This window comes from Gorilla gorilla, chromosome 3 (assembly GCF_029281585.2).
Source record: "Gorilla gorilla gorilla isolate KB3781 chromosome 3, NHGRI_mGorGor1-v2.1_pri, whole genome shotgun sequence".
In the NCBI taxonomy this organism is placed as follows: Eukaryota; Metazoa; Chordata; class Mammalia; order Primates; family Hominidae; genus Gorilla; species Gorilla gorilla.
This window is the reverse complement of record NC_073227.2, coordinates 35,444,781-35,469,971: the sequence shown is the minus strand read 5'-3', so window position 1 is coordinate 35,469,971 and position 25,191 is coordinate 35,444,781. Positions and strand designations below refer to the sequence as shown.

The 25,191-nt window shown below is 39.0% G+C and overlaps 1 long non-coding RNA gene across 1 annotated transcript in view; it reads right to left on the bottom strand.

Moving 5' to 3' along the window:
* Nucleotides 1-12,594: 12,594 nt before the first annotated feature.
* Nucleotides 12,595-25,191, bottom strand: part of LOC109026541 (uncharacterized) — a 64,731-nt gene continuing 52,134 nt past the window's right edge. The window contains exons 4-6 of the long non-coding RNA XR_004070173.3: nt 17,521-17,949; nt 16,576-16,632; nt 12,595-14,537 (exon numbers count right to left, since the gene is read on the bottom strand). This is a non-coding gene — a long non-coding RNA (uncharacterized lncRNA). The remainder of the gene's footprint in view (nt 14,538-16,575; nt 16,633-17,520; nt 17,950-25,191) is intronic.

The following is a 25,191-nucleotide window of genomic DNA, read 5'->3' as shown; positions in this document are numbered from 1 at the left end:
GGGGAAAAGAAAGCTTTCAAACTATTATGTGAAAGGGTACAAATGAACAACCATAGGAATGTGCATTTCTGGATGTATTTAAGTGAGCATTTTGATTCTATTGACAGATCGCAAAATGAAGTGAATACTAAAAAATAAGTTCATTTCTCAAGCATAATTCAAATCTTCCAAAATCAAGCAGAAGCCCAGACTATTTGATTACGTGATCTTGATAATAGCTAATCATGCATTGTTACTCAATTATGTATGGGAACAGCTTAGTTGTGAGCCCTTGTTTGTGAGTGTTATCATTGCCATTCGCAATCCAACATTTAGACACTTAAATTTTAAATATGCATTGCATTTTACCACTTACAATGATCCTAAATAATGAACTCTCTGAGGTACAATTTATTCATTTGTATAATGAGGTTCAAATAGTATAACACCCTTTCCAACCATCTCGTCTTCTAAAAATAGTCTAAGACCTTTAATATACCTGAAATATAAGCATTTTATAAATTCATATTTAAAACAAATGAAAGTCAAGAAACTAACTTAATGAAGCGATCAAAGCAATGGACAAAAGTCAAGGGAACTGGGTTCTAGTTTTGATGCTTTACTATCTGCTCTGTTTATTGTTGAATTAAAAAACGCCAAATTTAGTGGCATAAACAACGGTGTTTTGTTGCTCCTATTATTCACTCTCACAGGGCTCGGTGCATGAGTCATGTTCAAGCTTTCTAATGTGGTTGCAGTCCAACAGTGGCTAGGGCTGGAGTTACCTGTAAAGCTACCTCACTCATAAGTCTGGCTATTGGCACTGGTTATCAGCTGAGATTTCAGCAGACAATGTTAGCCCAAATCCCTATATGTAGGCTGGACTTCCTCACAGATGACAACTGGGTTCTAAGAGGGAGCATTCCAAGAGCTGAAGAGAGCCAGGAGTGCTGCCTTTTGTGACCTAGTCTGGGAAGTCATCTAGCTTCCCTACTGCTCCATTCCATTCAGTACAAGTTAGCCGTGAAGTCCTGCCCATATTTAAGGGGAAAGAAATTAGGAGCCACCTCCTGAGAGGAGGAATGTCCAAGAATTTATAACATCATTTTTGAAGTTACCCCAATGGCTTTGGTCAACTCACTTAATATCTAGGGTGCCGTGATCAACAACTCATCCAAATTTGTCATTTTAGTGTCTAAAATTTGAATATACAACAGCAATGAATTCAGCTGTGGATAGTCTGTTCTCACGCTGCTAATAAAGACATGCCCAACGTTGGGTAATTTATAAAGGAAAGAGGTTTAGGGCCGGGTGCGTTGGCTCAAGCCTGTAATTCCGGCACTTTGGGAGGCCAAGACTGGTGGATCACAAGGTCAGGAATTCGAGACCAGTCTGACCAACATGGTGAAACCCCGTTTCTACTAAAAATGCAAAAATTAGCTGGGCATGGTGGCAGGTGCCTGTAATCCCAGCTACTTGAGAGGCTGAGGCAGGAGAATCATTTGAACCTGGGAGGCGGAGGTTGCAGTGAGCTGAGATCACACCACTGCACTCCAGCCTGGGTGACATGAGAGAAACTCCATCTCAAAAAAAAAAAAAAAAAAAAAGGAAAGAGGTTTAATTGACTCACAGTTCCACATGGCTGGGGAGGCCTCACAATCACGGCAGAAAGCAAATAAGGAGCAAAGTCACCTCTTACATGGAGGCAGGAGAACTCCCATTTATAAAACCTTCAGATCCCATGAGACTTATTTACTACCATGAGAACAGTATGAAAGAAATAGCCTTCATGATGTAATTATCTCCACCTGGCCCTGCCCTTGACAAGTGGAGATTATTACAATTCAAGGTGAGATTTGGGTAGGGACACAGTCAAACCATATCAAGCTGCATTTCTCCAAATATTTGATTTTTCAAAAGAGTAATGGCAATATTAATAATTAACATTCATTGTGTGATTACTATGCTAAATGCCTTAAATATGTCCTATAATCCCTATGTCATAGGTACAATTATCCCCTCGGGTCCCTATAGATGCACCTTAAACTCAGTAATAAGTTAACAATCAACAGAACTAGCAAAATCTATGTTTGCAATTCCCAACATAAAGAAAAATTGTAAACATTTCTTTAGAGTTTGGTGACAGTAATGTTATTTTGGTTTAAGACATATTTTCCGTACTGATCATCATTGGGGAATGTTACCTATTCTTTATATGGAGAATGAACATAACCTCCTCAAGTCTCCTTCCCAAAAATAAATTATCCCCAAAGAGATGTCCTTTAATCAGAGGACAAACATGTGTTATGATTCTGCCTGCAGACCCTCACAAAAGGACCCTTGAAACCACATTTGAGGATACCCATCTGTTAAAGAAAACTCTCCATCTTCCCTCAGAGGAGACATTCAGCACTTATAGCAGGCCGGACTGCAGTGAAATTCTGAGAACAGAACTTAATAAAAATACCAGAGCCCAAGCCCAAGTATTATTGAACACTAAAGAAGCCTGCTCCTTCCCCAGAGCACTCCATTCTGACCGGTCTTATTTTTTAAAACACAGCCACAACCTTAACAAGAGGTGCATGTAAAAGCCAATCCCAGCGTGATCAGGGACTCAGCGGAAGAGTGAGAGTATGCAAAGGCCAGGGGTGAAGTTAGACAGAACCAGCACCCCCACTGATTATTGACATATTGACCAACTCAGAAAAGTCAGAAAATCAGGCCATCCCTGAGTCTTCCAAATCCACACCACTTTATTGTAAATGGAAAAGATCCTTGCACAGAAGCCAGAAAGCACGATGCAGAGGGAACTAAACAAGTGCAGGCCCAGGTGCGGCCAAACCTCCATCATTTCCAAATGACCAGAATGACAATTTGGAAAAGGTCAGATTTAATTTGACACAATCGCCCACAGGGAGCCTGGAGCCTGTTCTGTGTTAGCCTTGGATTTAGAAAAAAAAAAAGGAAAAAAGAAGGAAAAGTAGAAAATACCTAAAGAAAGAAAGGAAAGAGCAGAGGCTGTTTAACTTCCCCTTGGGAATTCATTCTATTAAAAACTGTTTTCATGCACAATCGACACTCAAGGGCCTGGGGTTGTACTGTATATCAGTAGAGCAATAAGTGTATGCAATAAATAAATCTAAAACTGAGGTTGCTCAAATGAAAATATGCCTGAAAAAATAATCAAACTGGCCTCTTGAGAAATACAGAGGAAAGTCCAGATCAATTTAATAACAGAAATGATCAAAATGGTTGCCATGCTGTTAGATTTTTACCAGTTTCAAATACCTGGTGAGTAGTCACTGCTATGCTGTGAAATTTCTGTTAAGTAATTAGTTTTGAAATGTTGCCCAGACTGGTATTATTATATGCTCTTCAAAGGGGGATTGGAAAGGCTGTGATTGTTCTTGTTTATTACTCCAGGAAAACTAAAGCATCATCAACAGGATGTTTGTGGTGGCACTGGCTGTGTCAAGACCTGGACCACACTAAGCCACAAAAAAAAAAAAATCTTAACCCAGGCTTTGTGGCTTGTTCCTAATAGGCTCTTTTCAATACAGCAAGAGTACTCATTTTCTAGCATTCTCTGGAAATGCAAAGAGATTCCAGAGCAGAGACCTTGCCCTTGAAAAGCTCAATTTGGAGAAATAAGCAAGGATGATGAACAGTATCTATATAAAATAATAAACCACTGGATCACAGATTTGTTTTACAGTTTCCCACACTGGGTGCATTAATTATTTTTCCCCCTCATCGTAAGTAGTCACTTTTTGACCAACACAAACATTCAGAATTAATTAATGTTGCTACGTGCTTTCTATGTGTCAAGGACTATGCAAGATGCTTTAAAATGTTTATATCTTATTTGATCTTTCACCCATCACTTGGGTTTAAACTCTAGCTTCTCTTCATACTACAGGATTTGGGTTAAGTTCCTTAACATTTCTGAGCTTCAGTCTCCTTATAGGTATATTGGATATGATTATTGCACCTACTCATATGATTATTGTCAGAATCAAACAAAATAATGCTTGCATTTATAAATAAAGTTTTTTTGTTGTAAACAAATAGAAAAAAAAAGACTTGAAAAAATAAGTTTGAAGAAAATGGAAAGATTAACGAAAAATCTGGAGGATCAGGCTCTAACCAGATAAGAAACTAAAGATTCCCAGGAAGTGTTCATAGCAGAAAGCACTCCACAGCCTGTCAGTAGTGTTGCTCACACAGTGAATGAACTCTATCCATTGCTTTCAGTTACTTTGTTCAATATGTAAGATCCCAAAAGCAAAAAGTCTAATTAACCATACTTGGATTATGTGATTGCCCTTTAACAATACTTAGTGAAGCAAAGAAAGATCTGGCAAAGCGGACCCATCAGCTCCAATGATGGCAAACAGGGGTCCTGGATCTACACTCCCACCAAGATCACACATACTTGGGGAGAGGTAAATCTCCCAGAGAAAATCAAATGCTATTAGGAAAGGAGAATGACTGCTACATAGCTATCCAAGATGAGAGAAGTCTACTACAACATGAAATGCATGGAATATCTCAGGACTCAGTAAATGGCCATTTTCCATGATTTGGTTATTATTATTCACATTGTGCAAAAAAAAAGTAAATAAACTAACACTCTAGGAGGTTGGTTCATTTTCCTAAGTTACACACAAAATTAGCCAAAGCATCTGAATTCCAAGACCAGCACTTTTCCAATGGGAAGAATTAGGGTAAAAAGTTGGAAAAAACAAAGAGTTGTTTAGAAGGATGAGTACTGAGCAAAATCTGTTCAAGATTTTTGGTTCTTAAACTTGCTTTTCCTTAGGCACAGCATGAATTTTCAATGTCATGCTCTTAAGTTAAAGCAGCCTGATCTGTGATCTCTGGACATCCATACCTTTGAGGTCAGATATCATTACTCCTCACCAAGGAAGCTTCCTGCTCAACAAAAGAAAAGCCAAACTTCCTCAGAGAGGTTAGAAGGGTGTAAGTACAAGTTTTAACCTCCTGTTTTCTGATGAAATGGATAGGGAATATAAGTGTTTATGAAGTCAGACACACATGAATTTTGCAGCTAATCTCACACATAGGAAAGACCACCTGAGGCAGCTGCGATAGCAGAAGGAATTAGTATCTTCTGACTGTTATCTAGAGAAGTTTTCCCAAGCCTGAGACCCCAGTCACTTCTAATTGATAGCAAAGTCTGTTGCCCCCAGCAAAAACACTAAAAATTGAAGAAAAAGAATACATCTGGTCTCATGGGTAGCTTCTCCACCCCCACCCCACCATCATATCTCCAAGAAAGTCAGTTGAGCACACAGCAAAGGTCTGTGTGCTCTGGATGGGGGGAGATTTGCTAAAGCTGCATATACTCCTCCAAAATTCCAGCATATTAAAACAGTTGCTTAGAGTTCCCTTTGCATAAAAACCAGACAGACCTTTGGGGAGAAACTGGAAGAAAATTTTAGGAAAGATGGTTAGATCCTTAGACATGTGAAAAAATATTTCTGGAAGATACAAGTGTTGGGGGAAAAATATATAAAAGGATGTGGAGCTTGGATATGGTGAATGGGGCAGATGCTTACACTAAGGAGAGAAGTATCAAGCCACCTGGATTCTATCTCGAGTCACTGGGTTTTAGGATTGTCACTGAGGGACACTTTTTGAGGATGGTGATAACTCTGGTGCTCTCCAGGCCCTGGAGCTTGACCCAAGTCCCTGGGCAGAAAAGATTGCACAATGAAGAGTCAGTCTTCTATAAGAGCTGTAATAACTGAAGGAGAGAGACTAAGGTGGGACAGGAGCAGCAGAGCTAAGAGCAAAGAAGCTGCAAATGGCAGAAGAGGAAGAGGGTGGCAGATGACCCTACAGAAAAGAGAAGCAGCTGGGATTGGAAGCAAAAGCCCCAAGGGGGGGCCACAAAATAGCATAGTGAAGTGTTTCACCCATGGAAACGGAAGCAGGAGGGTGTTATCAGCAACAGAGAGGAGCACACAGGCAACCTTAAAACCAATGGGAAAGGCAGGCATCGGGGTCAACCACACTGTGACTGCTCTTTGTGGATATCATTCATGTGCACGTGAATTCAACTATGCACACATGCGGTACCAACCATACACACGTGGATACTGACTGTGTGCATGTGGATACCAACCCCATTCACATGGATACCAACTTATGCATGTGAAGCAACAACCATGTGCACATGGAATACTGACCATGTTCGTGTGGATACCAACCACATGCACATGAATGCCCACCATTTGAATGTAGATGCAAAACTTATGCATATGGATATCAACCATATGCCATTGATACTGACTATATGTAAGTGAATATCAACCATGTGCACATGATTACAAACTATGTGGAAGCAAGCATATTTTCTAAGGAATCCTCTTACTAACACTAAGAGATACATTATTAATCCTGTTTCACAGATAGGGACACTGGATCTCTGGAAGGATAAGTAACTTGCCCAAGGTTACACAGTTAGTATAACCAGGGTAAAAACCTAGGCCTGTCTCATAGCCCACATTTTGTCTACATTGCCTTATGCCCATATCTATGGCTGATTCTCACCCCCAACATTCACCCCCACCCCCTAAGACTGGCAAAGACCTGTAAAGCAAAATCTAACTTTTATGGAGTTTTACCATATTAAACTACTGGAGTGCAGTTGCTCGATGTCAGCTCACTGCAAGCTCCGCCTCCCGGGTTCAAGCGATTCTCCTGCCTCAGCCTTCCGAGTAGCTGGGATTACAGGTGCATGCCACCATGCCTGGCTAATTTTTTATTTTTAATAGAGATGGGGTTTCATCATGTTGGTCAGGCTGGTCTCAAACTCCTGATCTCAGGTGATCCAGCTGCCTCGGCCTCTCAAAATGCTGGGATTACAGACGTGAGCCACTGCCCCCAGCCTAACTAGCTGTTTTTATAAACAGCGTCCAATATCAATTTTACTTGGTTCAATGTTTTCCACATAAACCCTGCTCTAAGCACTTTACATATGTCATCTCGTTTGGTCCTCACAACAGTTCTTATTTGGTAAGTATTCTTATGGTACCCACTGACTAGATGAAGAAGCTGTGGCCGAGGGAAGTTAAGAAACTTCATGATTACACAGTCAGTAAGGCACAGAGCAAGGACTCAAACACAGACTTATCCATGATGCTAAGCTGCCTTCCTTCATATAAAAATTAGGGGAAAAACAGGAAAAATATTTATAAAGTCATCTATGTTTTCTCTTTTTTCAGGAATATACCTTTAAGAAGTTATTCATTCACTTACTATTTATCGAGGGCTTATACTCTGTTAGGCTATCCATATCCTGATCTGACTTTCACCTATGAAAAAAATGTGCCATAGCACATGTGGCGCTCCATCCACAGAGTGTTTCTCCATTTGGAAATCTTAAAATCAACTGAAAGGAGTCCTGCCCTCTTTTCTTCCTTCTTTCTTCCTTTATTCTTCCTTTCTTTTGCTCTTCATTCCTTGCCTTCTTTCTTCTTTTTTCTTATTCTTATGATATACCATTTGCTTTTTAAAAAAACTTTAATAATAATTTGTGATGGTTTATAGAGACAAACAAATCAGAGCATGTGTAGAAAATGTCACCAGTCTCTACCTGCCCAATTCCAATTGCCCCCTGAAAAATCCCAAGTTAGTAGTTTAATAGGTATCATTTTGCACTTTGTCCATGCCAGCGCTTACCAAATTATGTAGATATTTTCAACATACATATACAGGCTGCAACATAAAACTGTCATATATATTTTGCCATACAGCTCTTTACAATTGAGACGTACCATACACATTACCCTGAAACTTGCATCTTTTCCCTTAATACTATATCTAGAATATTCCTACATTCCCACATATTCATTCTTTTTTATATTTATATTATATTCATAAAATCTCATAATGCAGAGGTCAGAAGACTACACAACCTGCTGGTCAAAACTGGCCCACCACCTGTTTTTGTAAATAAAGTTTTACTGGCACTCAGCTACATTCATTTTTTAATGTATTTTCTATGGTTGCTTTCTTGTTTCAACAACAGAATTGAGTAGCTGCTACAGATAGTATATGGCACTTAAGTCTAAAACTATTATCTTTAAAAAAACTGTTGCACTTGTCTGATTAATTAAAAAAGCTGAATATTCTTTCATATATCTACTGGTCAACATATTTTCTTACCTGTGAATTGCCTGTTCATTTTCTTTGCTAATTTTTGTACTATGCTATTAGGAGTATAATATACTTTTAAGCAAACTTTCTCTGAATACTACTAGAATTAGCTAGAATCCTGGCCCCAATACATATTAACTGTGTGACATATGGAATGTTACCTGATTTTCATGTGCTTCAGTTTTTTAAGCTATAAAATGGGATGGTAACATTGCCCCAGCTTTTAGAATTATTGTAATGATATAACAAGGATTTTAAACATATTTATTCTTCTTATTTATTATTTCTATTTTCTTTCTCTCTCTTTTTAAAAAACAATCTGTCTAATCACAACTCTCTTTTTTCACAACCAATCTGTCTAATCAAACAGCAAGGGTATTCTGCAAACTCCCCCTTGAAAATCTCCAGGATACATTCAGTGCGTTGTGTAACATCTAATATATTCTGAATACTGAGAACTTCTGAAGCCACCAAATATGTGTTTGGCCTCTAGTGAGGTCTAGGAGGTGCATAGCTAATAGGATTAGAATATTCTGGTGGTGTGATTTTTGAGTAGTGTGGGAATAAATATCTTTTCATTATTTTGCTTAATATATGTTTCATTTACATGATCAAAAACCTTTTCTGTATCAGTCTAGTAAATCATAAATGAGTTTGGCCGCAATAAGTGAGGGTCCTGCAGGCCCTCAGAGATAGCATTCCTAACATTGGTTTTATTGTACAGGGCAGTAGAAGATAGAACCCCAAATCCACCGAGCCTGTGATCTACCTTGATTGAAAAAAGTAATTCCTGCTAAATTCCCATTGCCTGCAATTAAAAAAAAAAATACTCACATCCCCTCCTTTATCTTTTATCTATGCATTCTATTAAGCTTATGTGTACATGTCCTATCTTAGCTACTAAATTGCAAATAGCTTGAGGGCAGACTAAGCATCTGGTTCACTTTTGTGACCCTCACAGCACACAACAGAATATGTTCCACAAAGCAAGAGTTCATTAAATAATAACTGAATGAATGAATATCAACTGCCTCAAGTTTTTTGGTTCTCCTAAAAACAAAGCAAAAGAAAGAAATTTTAGTTAATTTAGGGCTTTGGGTCATTGAGTTCCAATTAATTGACGTCCTACAGGAACTGGAATCTCTCTAGCAGTTCTTCTTTCATGAGAGAACATTGGAACCTAGAGAACCTGGAATTCCTGATGGGGTCTGATTTGGAATTTGCAACAAAAAAGTTGAATAGATTTTGTCTTGAGTTTTCAAGACTTAGATTGTTAAAATAGAGCAGAATAATAATAATAACATTTGGAACCAACACCTAGTAAGCATGTTACATATATCAGTTAATCCACCCCAAATACTATCAGGTTGGTAATATGCTTATTCCCATTTTGTAGATAAAAACTCTACAGCACATGGTGATTAACTAACTTGCCCACGGTCACACAGCTAGGATGTGACACACTAAAATTTAGCCCCACACATACGGCTCTAGGACCAACACCTTCTTCTCTACATTGCAGTAGAGACACTGCCAAACAAAGTCACCTAGGAACAAATTGCCAGAAGAGGTCAGATCTCTTAAAGCACTAGAGTTAGAATAAGAAAGCATGAGCCTGACTCCTGGACTAACAATTACCTATAAGCAAAACTTCCAGCAAAAAATTCGAACGCCTTTCTTGGACCTTGGTTTTCCTCATCTAAAAGGGGGATAATACCAGCCCAGAATCTACCTTACAGTTATCTAAATTAGAATGACATAATGTATATAACAAGCACTTTCTAAACTATAGAGCAAGCTATCATGGTCATAAGCCCAAATATACTAGAATCTTGCAGTTCATGTTAGGAGAAGAGCATAAGAGGTGGGGAATATATTTAAAAGGAAGTGTTAGTTGTACTCACTGACCCTCAAAAAGTAGATACAAGTAGGCAAAGGGGAGATGTTCAGAACACTTATACCTCAAATTCTTTTTTTTTTTAATTGAGACAGAGTCTTCCTCTGTGACCCAGGCTGGAGTGCAATGGTATGGTCTCGGCTCACTGCAACCTCTGCGTCCCAGGTTCAAGTGATTCTCCCGCCTCAGCTTCCCAAGTAGATGGGACTACAGGCACAAGCCACCACACTCGGTTAATTTTTGTATTTTTAGTAAACACGGGGTTTCACTATGTGGGCCAGGCTGGTCTCGAACTCCTGACCTTGTGATCCACCTGCCTCAGCCTCCCAAAGTGCTGGGATTACAGGTGTGAGCCACTGGCCTGGCCTATACCTCAAATTCTAAGCACTCCAGATTACCCAGGCCACCATAACACTGTAGCTGAATCATACAACTAATTATTTCAATTATCCTCATTTCACTGCAGTGATATAACAGGGATTATGAGTCGTATTATAAAGAGACTAATTATAAAGAGACTAATTATAATAGCAAATTTCACCAAAAAGTTTTAAAAATAATTTTACGTATGTTGCCAACCCTATGGGATATTAAACGTCTTTAGACAAGAATTAACAGAAAAAGAACTTCTAAAATTAGAGAACTCTACATCTGCATGGCAGGAGGAAGGAGAAGAGATAACTAGCCAGAGCTATGTGTGATGATGCAATTCTGTGGTTAATTTCTACTTTCCTAGTCCCAGCCCTTTCCTTAGGCTCATCGTTCTATTAAAGTCCCCTTTCTTCTACCCATTAAAAAATGTTAAACCTAAATGCCACCTTCTCCATGAAGCATCTCCTGGTCACTGCAGCCAGAGGGGATCGCTCTTCTCTAAGAATCACTCTATTTTTATTTTATTTCTCACAGTGACTTAGAAAAGACTAAGCTCTTATAACAACAACAACAAAAAAGACCCAGAAATATTGTGACAGGAACAAGATGAAAGTTTATGGCTTTCTGTATAAGATTCCTGAAATGAGGAATCCAGATTGGGAAAGCAGCTCTGCTCAATCCAGTCATATGGAGACCCAGATTCCCTCCATCTTGTGGCTCTGCCATCTTCTGGGGCATTGTCTTCCACATGGTTGAAGCTGGGCCACAAATATATCCATAAAAACTTCAGGTAAGTGGAAATAGCATAAATCCATGGAAATCACTTTCTTTCAAGCAAGAGAAACAGAGCTTGAACATAACATTTCTGCTCACATTTCACTCACGGCCGCACCCAACTACATGGAAGCATAGGAAATGCAGTTTCTCACCAGAGGAAAGAGAAAACAGTTCTTTTGGATAACTGGTTGTTCTCCACTCCAAATTCTTATGGTACTTCTAAAGGGCCTTTTGATAGAGTTCCTTGCATAGGTGTTTTATTTTTTCAACTCATTGTGAACTCCGGAAGTGCAGGGGTCACTGAAACTCACAGGATTGGACTTCTGTACCATGGCAGCTCAGTGCTCCACACTGAGTTCAATTTGTTGAAATGAATGGATGAATGTTCAGTTTTTCATAGAAAGACCATGGGTCCTTTGTCTGCTCTTTCTCTTTGTAGTATCTACCTCAATTATAATTACTTAGAAATTTATCTTTTTAATATCTCTTTCTCTTATCTCTTTCTCTTATGTACATTGTATCCCTTTATGACACTACAATAAAGACAGAACCAGGTTTGATGTGTATTCTCACATAGGAAGTACACACACACAAAAATTATTAAATAATGAAGGCGTATATTTGTCAAAAGTTAGTGCTGGCTCATTAAGAAACACCTGAAATGGGAGTAGGTATTGAGGACTGTAACGGAGACAGGAAGGCTGGCTACAAAATGCATTCCCTTCATTCCCGTTGGTGTTGGGTGTCATCTTGAGGGTGGGTTCTGTCCAATAAAATATGAATACATGGGCAGAAATGAGACCCACTACTTCTAGCTTTTGACCATGTTAAACCTTCAAGTTCATTTTTCACACATTCTTTCTTTGCCTGTTGACAAGATACAAGAGAGGAGATTAAGGCCTTAGGGGATGGTGGAGCAATGGGCAGAAATGATAAAGGTCCCTGAATGATCATGTGGAGCACCACCATAGGGCCTGCATGAAAGTAAGAAATAATTTCCTTTGTATTGAGTCATTGATGTTTTGGGTATTTTTGCTGAAACAGTTTGCCTACCCTAACTAATACAAGAAGAGAACCCCAGATGATGCTGTCTGATATTTCTTACATTTTTTCAGCAAGATGTTCTACTTTTCTTATTTTCAGAAGTGAAAAACAGTCCTGAAAATACTTTACTAGGAATGGCCAATGGCTATAGTTGGGACAAGCCTTACTCTCAGGTCATATTGATAGACAAGGGATTACAAAAAGATGCTCCGAACAGGATCATGGCACCCATCAAAATGCCTGAAATTCTCACAACTAAAAAATCATTATTTGTAAGTTTTAGGATTTGTTTTTCAAAACAGTTTTACTGAGGACAAAGGACATACAATAAACTACATACATTTTAAATGAAGAATTTAGTATGTTTGTACATACGTATATACCTATTAAAGCATCACAATTAAAATAATAAAAAAGCATCACCCCAACCAAAAGTTTTCTCATGCCCATTTTCAATCCATTCCCCCCTTTCCTTACCATCCCCTCTTCATGACACCCTCACCCCAAGTAATCTTTCATCTGCTCTCTGTCATTATGCATTAGGTTATATTCCCTGGATTTACTGGATTTACTGTTGTACCCTCAAGTATCCTCAGGGATTTTTTTCCAGGACATTCCTGTGGATATCAAAATCTATGGATGCTCAAGTCCCTTATGTAAAATTGTGCAGTATTTGAACAACTTTCCCACATTCTCTTTTATACTTTAAATCATCTCTAGATTATTGATAATACCTGATGCATTATAAATGCTATGTAAGTAGTTGTTATACTGCATTGTATTATTTTTATGTTGCTTTTCAAATATTTTTTATCTGTAGTTGATTGAATCCACAAATGCAGAATCCCCAGATACAGAGATTCTTCTGTGTATATAAATGGAACCATACAATATGCACTGTTTTTTGGTCTGGCTTCTATCATTCACCATAATTATTTTGATACTATTTCACATTGTAAAGTGTGTCGATAGTGCATTCCTTTTATTACTGGGTAGTATTGTGCTGCATGGATATACGACAATTTGTTTATTCATTCACCCGTTGATGGACATTTGTGTTGTTTCCAGTTTGGGGCTATAACAAATAAAGCTGCTACAAACATTGGCGTAGCAGCCTTAGTATGGGTATGTGCTTTCATTTCTCTTGGATAAATACCAAGGGACAGAAGGGCTGGGTCATGTAGTAGACACGTGTAGCTTTTAAAGAAAGTGCCAAACTGTGTGCCAAAGTTGTTACACCAACTTGGCATTTCTGCCAGCAATGTATGGGAGTTCCATTTCCTCTCTATTTTTACCAACACTTGGAATAGTCGATGTTCTTGATTTTAACCATTTTAGTAAGTATGAGTGATATCTTATTTGCCAGAAGCAAAAGTCCCAGAATCCACTTTTAAAATACAATTTTGACATTGTCAAAAGAACGTGAGCTATAATGGTAGAAAAACTGGTTACGTGTTTTCACAATATCATATATGTAGGTACAACTTTGTCAAGGCAGGAGGATATTCCAGGGAATGCCACATGCAAAGACTTGGAAGTCTGAAAGACCATGGGGCAAAATGACAAGTAGTTCAATAATGGTAGAGTAGAGTGTGGAGTAAGAAGTAAAGAGTGGCAATAGATAACTCTACAAAAGCAAGGAGTGGCCAGTTCATGAAGGGCATGGCATGCCATGTACATGAGTTAAGATTATGACCTTAAAAATGGGGAGTTCTGAAGTGGAGGGTGATGTAATCAGATTTGTGAATTAGAACCTTCAGCTCTGTGAGGACCACACTGGAGGAGAGGTGAATCCACAGGAAGAGAGTCCATAAGAAGTTCATTATTTTAGTGCAGATCAGAGATAATGGGGACCTGATCTAGTACAGTAGCAGGAGGGAGAGAGGAATGGAAACTGAGACACACAGGAAAGCCAGACTTAAGGGATAATTTCCTGGAACTTAAATGACTTGCTTTGAGAAGAAAGATAGGTAGGGTATTCTCCTCATAAAATTAGAAACAGGCCAGGTGCAGTGGCTCACACCTATAATCCCAGCACTTTGGGAGGCAGAGGAGGGCGGATCACAAGGTCAGGAGATGGAGACCATCCTGGCTAACACAGTGAAACCCCGCCTCTACTAAAAATACAAAAAAAATTAGCCGGGCGTGGTGGCAGGCACCTGTAGTCCCAGCTAGTCGGGAAACTGAGGCAGGAGAACGGCATGAACCTGGTAGGCGGAGCTTACAGTGAGCTGAGATGGCGCCACTGCACTCCAGCCTGGGCGACAGTGCTAGACTCCATCTAAAAAAAATAAGAAGAAGAATAAACAAAGCTTGGAAAGCAGGTTTGTGGGAGAAGCTGCTAAGCTCATTCCATTACTCCTGGGATTAAAGTATCACTGATTATGAAAATGAAGGCATGTGGAAGTCAGATTTGGCCTCATTCATTCAAAATAGGTGTATTAATTCTTATCTATGTGCCAGGTATAGTAGGGAGATGGAACTATGTGGTAAGGGAAATAAGAATAGAATAGAAACTAGATATCACTGTTTCACTGCTAGTTAGTTAGTTAGTTTTCATTTATCTTAGACAAGTCTTTTGAACTCCTGGTTTACTCATCTGTAAAACAGAGGTAATAATGGCAATCTTGAACATTTACAATACAATAAAGAACAATACTACATGAAAACATGATAATTCAAAATAGAAAATGCTAAGAAGCATACAATAGATATAGAGAGTTTGGGAGCTTCAGAACAGTGTCTACTTCCAGTTGGCTCTCTTGCCATACATTGCAATATATAACTATTTATGTCCTCATCATTTTCAGCCATAAGTGATGGCAGAATCTTGAAGGAATGAGCCCGTAAAGCACTTTAATGTAGTAATAGGAAAGTCATGTCACAGTATGCCAATCATGGCTCAGGCAGCAGGAGGCCTGGAGAAATATGTCTTATTCCTCCCAAAGGCCAGTGTTAAGGGATATCAGAGAGAAAACATAGTTGCTCAGGACCACTATCACCATGTGACTCTGCAGGAAAGCAGAAACTGTTCATAGGTTTGCAGGCTGCTCCCCAGCTATGAGGGTGCTTGTCTCAACGGGAAGAACAATTTTCAAGGTATCAGAAGACTAGAAAATTAGTCCCAGCACTACCACATAATAGCTATGTGACCTTGGGAAAGTCACTTACCTTCTCTGGTTCTCCGTGCCCTCACCTATAAAAGTGAGACTTAAAATCATCTCCCCTAACACTGCCATCTGTAACAATGTATGTTTATCTGATACTTTTCTGGACAAATTGGCCCTTGAAAGGGGAGCTCCTTCCCTGTGCTGATAAATATAGTCTGTTTGCTCAGCAAGATTAAGTAACATAATAAATATTCTAGCCAGGCACTGTTTGGACTGTGACACAGTTTAACAATGCTAATCTGCTGCATGGCAGTCAAAGCCTGCATCAGCTTCACGTATTTATAAAGATGTCCTTGTCATCCAGTGCTTGGGTCAATTTTCAACTCACATTTGCCTTGGTGACTTCATTTAGCCACCTCTCTGCTACTGGTTTGTTAGCTGGGTCTTCAGCACATAACAGAGGTCATGCATGCAGAGCAAAAGAAAATCTCTACATATATTGTGGAATATAAATACTATTAAGTCACCCAAGGTTTTACTTTAGGAATCTGGATTTCCTGAGAATGATTTTTGCCCTGGTTTTGGTTAATTTGGCTAATCTCCCCAGTTCAGCACCCTGGACAGGGGTACCACACTGAGTAAGTTGATAGGCATCATTGGGAGACCCTAAGGGTCTGTTGGGTGGATTGAAGAAAGCTGCCTTCGAACTTAAATAGAGCAGAATATCTTTGCAGGCAGCGTAGTGAAGAACTATCTTAGCCAAAATGTGCATGCGCTGCAAATGAGCGGTTGCTGTTTTCCAAAGAAGTACTCATAAAGTGAGGGGAGGCAAGAAAAAAAACCAACTCAGACAACTCTCACCAGTATCTATTACTGTAAAATGCCAGAAGCAATTATGATGTCATGTATTGTCTAAAACTGGGGCAGTGAGACAGCTCGAGATGCAGTTGGAGCTAATAAACCAAATAAAATCCGCCGAGTTTTACTGCATTGTATTGTTTCTTTACACAATTATAGGCAGTGAGAAAGGCATCTGCCACATTACACTCGATTTATTCCTTCTTTATTTTCTTTTATCTCTTCCCTTCCTTTGTTAAAAATAAAGTACGTGAGATAGGTTTGGGGATTTTTAAAAAGCTTTCCTGGATATATCCAATGTAACTTACTGTTGCAAGCCTTGAAAATATCCCCTGATTAAAATGTGCTTACCTGTTTTGTACTTACTTCAGCAGTAAGCATCTTAAAAGAGAGCAAAGAGCTTCCCACCTTAAATGAGAAAGAGAAAATAAAAATGATGCTTGCCACTTGGGATCTTTCTAATAAATTCTACCGAAGAGGGTCCTGTGCTATGGGGCTCATTTCCAAGATATTTCTTTAATCAAGATTCTAAATCCAAATGCATGCTTATTTAACTTCCTTTGGATCTGACAGCATTAAGTTTTTTTAAAAAGTCAAAAGCTCCCAGCACTTTGGGAGTCCGAGGCGGGCGTATCACGAGATCAGGAGATCGAGACCATCCTGGCTAACACGGTGAAACCCTGTCTCTACTAAAAATACAAAAAATTAACTGGGCATGGTGGCGGGCGCCTGTAGTCCCAGCTACTCAGGAGGCTGAGGCAGGAGAATGGCGTGAACCCGGGAGGTGGAGGTTGAAGTGAGCTGAGATCACGCCACTGCACTCCAGCCTGGGTGACAGAGTGAGACTCCATCAAAAAAGAAAAAAAAAAAAAAAAGTCAAGAGCTTTTTTTTTTCATTTTCAATGTAATAAAAATATTCCTACTTTCTATGCAGTTTTCAGATAAGATCAGTTGTTTTATTTATCTCAAATACTAACAAGGATTGAGCTGCCAGGAGACTTCAGCACTCAGGGACCCCCAACTTGGTTTTTTCCCTGGGACCCAGCCAGGTGGTATTTCACACATTTTAGGAGAAGCCACACAAGCTACTTCTTTGGAGTTAAACCAAGGAATGTATCCAAAGAGAGGTGGATTTTTTTGTTTTGTGTTCATATGATTTATTTTCCTTCACAAGCTGTAAAATCCTTCACATCTCACTGATGGGGAAAAAAAAAGAACACAATTCAATGATATCAGAATATGCACAATCTTTTCAACTGAACCCAAACTGCTTTCATGGGTCACATTTCTACTTACCTCAGGCTTCTGTGTTTTCTGTCCGTCTCTCACCATCCCAACTTATGGTGAATAAAATCTTCATGCAGTGAACATATTAATCATATGAATTGCATCTTCATGTAAGTTGTGTGAATTCTCAGGTCACATCTGTGGAACGCCAAGGCCAAAAACACCCAACTCCACAGGGATGTTGTTTGCTATGCCCTTTTGGTCATCGGTAGATTGATTTTCATGTTCTGGCTACACAAACAGTTAGCAAAGCTGAGCATTGTTTCTTGCTTTGCACTGAAGACCCAATTAGCCAACACAGTCAATGAACAGGTCAAGAGTTGAGGTTCAAATGGGCTCCTCAAGGCCAAGTCTCTCTGTTTGAACAGCTTTCCACCGACCTTTGTCCTCATCACAGGTGATCTCTTGTAAACGTGTCACCAAACTCCATGTGCAGAGCTAAAGAGGAAATAAATCCTGGTTTATCCAAATATCATGTGTCACTGCACAGTCAAACCAAATGGCCCCAGAAAGATCATTACTGATAAAGAATAAACTGTTAGCACAGAAATGTAAAGACTTTGGTCAGAAAAGGCTTTGAACTGCAGAGATAAATAAATACACAGTGAATATTTAGATATATCCTGTGTTAAGGGCAATTTAAATTCAGTGTTACTTTTAACTCTTAATAGACCAGATGTGTAAGTCTCAGTGTGTTGGTGATCCCCTGTCAGTAAAATAACAGGACTCTCTTGTTATTGACTACACTTAAGTCTGCCACTATAAATTCACATCAGATTTATGACTTTCTGAGCCTGCTTGGCAGAGTTACAGGCCAATAACATGTTAGGAATGGCATTCTGGCTAGCTGTTTTACTCACCACACATTATATAGATTATAGTCTTCAAGACAGCAAGGGGTTGTAAGACTCAGATAATAAATCTACCAGAGATTAGAGTCATAAGGATCTTGCTAAACATCTGACCCACCCAATACACTTGCAAGGATAGGTCCAGTCTATTTGTCTCCTGTGAGATGAAGTTGGATATACAGGCTATACAGCCTGCCCCAGATGGAGAACAAATTAACCACAAGGCCAACCAACTAGTTCCTCTGTAAGTCAACATCAGTAGGAGTGGTCCAGGGTTCTCTGTCATAGTAGCAGCACCTGGAATGAGTAGCTCTCCGACACTGCCTTGTTGACATGCTGAAGGGAACAAGGAGTTGGCTCTCTTGAGGTCTTTACAATTTTCTGCAGCCCCTGGCCCCAAAACTCATGAAACTGACTCCTCTTGGGAACTGGAACAGAAAGATGATGATCAGAACAGAGGCATGAGTGGCCATATACAGACTGGCCTTTCATGAAGAGGAAAATATTTTCCAAAGGCTGGATCCACTCATCTGGAAGCATTTTTGACCAGTTCTAAGCACACAGGTGGAAAAACAAAACAAAGCTAAACAAAACTATCAGCCCTAACTTCATAGCACTTGCAGCCTAGTCAGATAGACAAGCAAAATAAGCAATGCATGACACAGCCACCTAATAACCACTCTAAGACACATCCCTGGGGCTGACCCTAACTTCAAATGGCTGTCGATTTTTACTCTTTAGTATTTTTCTAGTCCATGTAACAAACTTGCACGTGTACTCCCTGTATTTATAAAAGTAAAAATTAAAACATTTTTTAAAATTCTAATCAGTATTCTCTTCCTTTCTCACCACCAGTACTTTAAAATCACCAATTCACCATCGGTTCACTTCTATGCAGGTACATTGAGTAAAAGGAAGCTAACCGACATTGTCTGAAACCTGCCTAAAGTGAAGCAAGGGCCAGGGTGTCCTCACACAATGTTTCAGCAACTTGTTTTATTGCAGTCCACACAGAGGCCCCAAATCTCCAAGAAGACGAAACTAGAGAAGACGACAGAACAATCTTAAAGTTGTAATAGCTTTGCCAAGGTCTGTGTCCTAATTCTTTAACAACATCCTATCTTTGTGCTTATCTTGTGCCTTATTCAATCCTACTCCCCAAGCCCATTCCCACTGCTCAGTCAGTGGACACACTTGATCTAACCTGTTCTTTGGCAACACACAGTGGTGAAGCACACATCTCACTTCCCAGAAATGAGATGCCCAGAAATAAGATGCATCCTAAAGTTATGCAAAGAGGCAGAAACCACTGAGTTTAATATAAAACCAGTTCAGGATGCTTTTTGAAACCAGGTATCCCCCTGCCTCTAATCCCACCATTAGAAAACCACCTGGTTGAGTACTGATTTTGATTTTTTTAACCAAAATCACTGCTAAAAATAAATATCCAGTGAGAACTTAAATCGTTTTCCATGTTACAAGACAGGGTCCCTTCACATCTAGTCCCACCTAAGCATAAAGCTTGGGCTTTCCTTTCCATAATGTCCCTGCCTCTCTAAGCGTAATGACCTCCCTCCTATATTTTAAGACTCTTATGTATGTCCCAGGCCACAGAAAAAAAGTGAATTCCCCCCACCTCCACTGCCCCCAGATTTTTGATGGCCTCATGAAGTCTCATCACAGTTATCTTCCTACCAGACAATCCATAAGCCACCTGCAGGCAACTCTCCATGAAAAGTTCAGATCTCACAAGGGCAATGAGGCTAATGGCTCCTCTAGCACAGCTCCTCCACCTGCCTGAATATGGCCAGTCCTCTCCCCACTGGCAGTCTGCCTCTGAAGGCTGAGCTTCCAGGGTACTCTCTAGTACTCTGCTTGGCTGTTCCTATTACCCACCCCACAACATGTCTTCACTTGCTTTGCACCACATTTCCCATGAACTCACTTCTCTCCTGCCTCCCCTCCACTAAGGTCACCTATCCTCCCTGCTCCAGCTCTCTTTCATGCAAGGAGGTGAGGCGATGAGCAGCCTGGCTCTCTAGTTCTTACTCTATCCTCTTTCCACTTCTCTGATTGTGGCACTGCTTCCCTTAGAACCCACTTTGGAAGTAAGAAAAGCAAACCTGACTGTTTATTCTCATTCTTAAAAGCCATATGGATGCCTCTGACCAAACAGTGGATGATCACATAAGACAAATGGGGAAAAAGAAACATGAACATTAACATTTCAAAATACGTCTTGTTTCACCAAGTATTGGCATTTGACACTTGAAGAAAATCAAGGGGCTATGGATTCCATACCTCCAAGGACTGCTAAAGGATGAATATAATACATGTGAAGTGTTTAACATGGTGCCTGGCACACAGTGAGGCTTAGAAAATATTAGCTATTCTTCTTATTATCAGGAAAAAGGAAAGCTAATTTGGAAGTAGCCTAGGAGAGACAAAAGGAAAAAAAACAGTGAACATTCCCATCATTGCTCAAGCTTAATGGAAACCAACAAGACCAGGCCTGCCATCTTGGGTTCTCCTCTCTCCCCAGTTTCACTTTGACTCAACTTTTCTTCTATGGCAGCTTGTTATATGCAAAAAAATAAAGGCCACTTGATCTACACTCAGACTCTGAGTTAATTTTCATCCTGTTCTTTGAAATTTTCTAGCAGGGATTCTGCCGTGACTGTAATTATATCCAAACACTTTTACAAAAATTCAGCATCATCTGTATATTGTAGAAGAAAATATTCCTTCCGCACCATTGGTGGCACCATTAGCCCTCCAATAACAGGACGCTGGATGAAATGGTCCCCTTCAAGCCACACAGAGACCCTTTGACAACAGGTAAATAGTACAAAACTGTGCATTAGAACCCGAATCTAACACACTGTCACCACAGGGAAAGCCAGTTTAAAATCATAAATGTCAAGATATAATTAGCTTAAAGGTCAGGTTTAATTATAGTTGTTGAAAATGAAATACACTAATTACTGAAACCATGTCGGAAAATTATTTTAATGGTTGGAAATGTTTTGTCGGTGCCTTTGTTTCTACAGAATGATGGTTCCTGTTGCTTGATGAAAAAACATGGTGACGAGCATTTGCTTCCCTGCATGGATAGAAGCAGAGAACAAAACAGAGTTGATGAAAAACTCGTAACTCCAAGCAGCCCCACAGAACAGTTGCTCTATGTTATTGTATTATTAATCATTTTCTTATAATCGGTGCTTTAGATATAATTTTAATGAAGCTTCAAGAAAAGCTCAATGCATTACATTGTAACAACAGAGGAAGCACATTTATCACTTGGTCTGTAGGTTTAATGGCAAAACAAATCAATAAATAAACAACTGCTGAGAAAATAACTCAATAACTGGAAAAAGTTGTTTTACCTGTAGGATTTCTGAGATTTCTACTGGGAATATTTATTGGCTCACCTAAGTATTTTTCTTGTGATTTTATCATCTCTTTCCTTTGGGCTTCCAAGGAATAAAAAGTTTGAACAATCTTTCATTTAATTTTATGTTTTGTCTGCTGTTTTTTTAAAAAAAAAAAGTGATAATATTTTTCAAAATTTGGCTCAGTTTTAAAGGAAAAAAAAATTTGTAATAAAAAAATTCCCAAGAAATCTAAGTAATAAGCAGGCACAAGTTATCAGAATTCTTCATAATTGGTAGAAAAGTCCTTCGGAAGATTTAGTCTGAATACTGATATAACCCCATAGGGATAAAAGGAGTTTTATCCAGTGTGGTTCTCATATGGAGATTAGCACTCCTGAAGAGAACTAAAACATCAATTTTTGGAGGAAAAAAATTGTTAAAAAAGGCAAGAACCTACAGAATGTGTTTTGTCAAAATGGAGAACAAAAGGCTAAGGAAACAGTGTTTTACTCTCTGAAAGACACATTGAGGGAGACAGTTTTAGTTGAGAGAGGAGAAGCTGCATGACACCAAAGCATTTAAATAGCTCCAAAAGAACCCACTTGTGACAAAGCGAGAGCAGAGCTATTCTCCAGGAAGCCACAGACAATGCAAGGAGAGTCTGCACTCTGCTCTAGCTCAATAATGCACAAAGAAAATGGTATTTAATTAAGAGTTGCCTGCCTTCCAGGTACTTATGACATTGAAATTAGTGTGGACATAAGGCACTAAAGCTGACATCAACATAGTTCACCCAAGAAGTCATTTACTTAAGATTTACAACCCACTGTAAGAGAAAAGTGAAAATTTATGAAAGGTTTCCATCTGGCAGGCTATATCATTAGCATTCAAACTGATAGCAGCAATGATTTAAATTTCATAATCTAAGTGAAGATATGCATCGAAAATTCTTCTAAAATATGTCTAATAGCTCTAACTGACTTCTTTATTAGAGTCTGCCTATGAAAAAATGTCAGATATCAATGAAGAAGTCATCAAATGTTAATTTTAGTCTATCCAACTGGTAGAAATTCATAATAAAGTAGCATCATTGTGGCTGAAACCCCCACCTAAGTTCTCTGAAAGAGATGCAATAAACTAACTCCTTTTCATTGCTTTAAAAATAAAACCCAATTGCCTTGTTTCATCTGGTTATAACGAGCGTTTTAAGTCATAACAATGATTATTTATTAAATACCAATAGCTATTTCGGGGGATGGAGGGGAGAGAGAGTGCAGCCTTTGGCAAGTGTTGTTCAGAGCTGATGAATAAATCCTGTTAACAGAGAGAAGGAAATATGTATAAATCTCTTACTGCAGGAGAATCACTGTCCCATCCATTTTTCTGAATTAAAGCTCACTGTCACTACAAAATGCCCTCGTGTTGTCAGAACAGGACTGTGTAAGAAGATAAACCCTTGATATTCTCCCTTAAAAATGCAGACAGATAAATGTTTAAAACAATAAGAAACGTGGTTTACACATCAGAATATAACATACCAAGACTTAGAGCACCCTCAGATGATACTGGGTACAAGTTTAAAATACATTTAACTTTAAAGGAAGTTAATATATTTCCCTGGGTTTCATGTACAATGCTGCAGAGGTAAAAAGAAAAATAAAAGTTACAGATTCAGAAGACAGGCTGGAATTAAATTTAGTTCCACCACATTTTAGCTCTGTGACCTTGAGCAAGCTATTTATCCTCTCTAGTATTCTATTTCCCCATCCAGAAAACAATACCTACCTCATAGGATTGTTGGACGAGACGTGAGATGTTATATATGAAGTTCCCAGCACAATGGTTCACAAAGAGTTTTTGGATACGCAAAGCTTACCTGGGATATCCATAGAAATAAAAACAGGATGTGTTCTATGAAGCTTCTAGACCCCCCAACCCTTGAACCTGGCTGTAGGAGTTGAAGACACAAGGTGTGACAGAGACATACCTTGTATACAGTGCACCTTGTATATTATCAGTTATTCTTCTTTGCTAAGGAACAGCCAAGTATGTCCATATATGTCACACAAATGTGCCCAGAAAAATAGGCCCCTCCATAACTCTAGGGAATACCGTGATTGCTTTCTATCTGGGCAAATGTGGTCATAATAAGTAATATTTGCCAGATATTTCTTGCTCTCTGCCTCACACACATAAGATAATCCTGTGTTTCCTGGCTTTTTTGTGTGTTTGAATAGCATCATGCTAATAGTTACAAGTAATGAATCAGAAATACAAATAACAGTGGGATGGAGTAGCCTCTGTGAGACCCTGTCTTTCCTCTGTTACAATAACCAGCGGTGTCTAAGACAGTGGACTCTGACTCATCCTGAATTTCTGAATGATGGTGTAGAGAAAGATGCCAGCCAATTCACAATGAACATGAACCAGGTGCAACAGATAAGCCTTTGTTGTGGCAAGCCACTGAGATTTGAGGATTGTTTTTTCTCACAGCAGGCCCTGACTATCCTGACTGATACAATAGGTACTTTCTACTGGGATCTGATGAAACGAATGAGAAATGAAGAGACAGGTGTCCTCATTTTTTTAATTATTGTGCAATTATGTGATCACTCAATTCTACCAGAAGCAGTGAGGAAGGGATCAAGGTAGACCTTATAAGTAATGCTTGAATTTGTGATCTTAAAATATTTGAGGGGTTTATTAAATTGATTGGAAGGAGGGGCTGTAGAAAAACATTTTTGACAGAGTAAGAGATGGAACTCTCAAAGATTTGTCTAGAGAGATAAACAAGATGAGAATAGAGGGTCATCATAAAGCCTCTACAAAGTCTGGACTTTATTTGATCAGCTAGAGGCTATTCTACTGCAAAATCTATGACAGTTGATGGTGAAATGTTGAATACATATGCCTGGACAATCCCAGATTCTGAGTGAAATAATAACAATGACATCATGACAAGCACTGGTGGCAAATGCCACATGGTGTGGCCCACAACTTAGAAAAGATTGGCTGCTGATTATTCACAACCCCAAAGAATAATGGAATTCAAAATTGTAAAATTTACACTTAAAAAGTAAATTATTCCCAATCTTTAACACTGAAACTCAGCTAATAGCAGACATTTGGTACACAGTTTACAAGTTATCCTAATGCATTGATAATTTCTAACAAAAAACTTCTACTGTGGGCAATGGAAGCCATCAAAGAGCTCTAAGCAGAGGAGTGACATGACTGGAGGTGCACATCTTGAAAAAACTTATTTAGAAACAGTGGGCTGGATGGAATGGATAGTGTAAGATGATGGTTAGAACACCATTTAGGAGACTGTCACAGTCATAAGTTTTTACAGCTTATAAAAATAAGAAGGTGGGTGTGCCCATCTACCAAATTCCAAGAGAAATTTTCCAAGAGAAAATTTGTCTTTCTTGGTATCTGTGGTTATTTGAAAACTA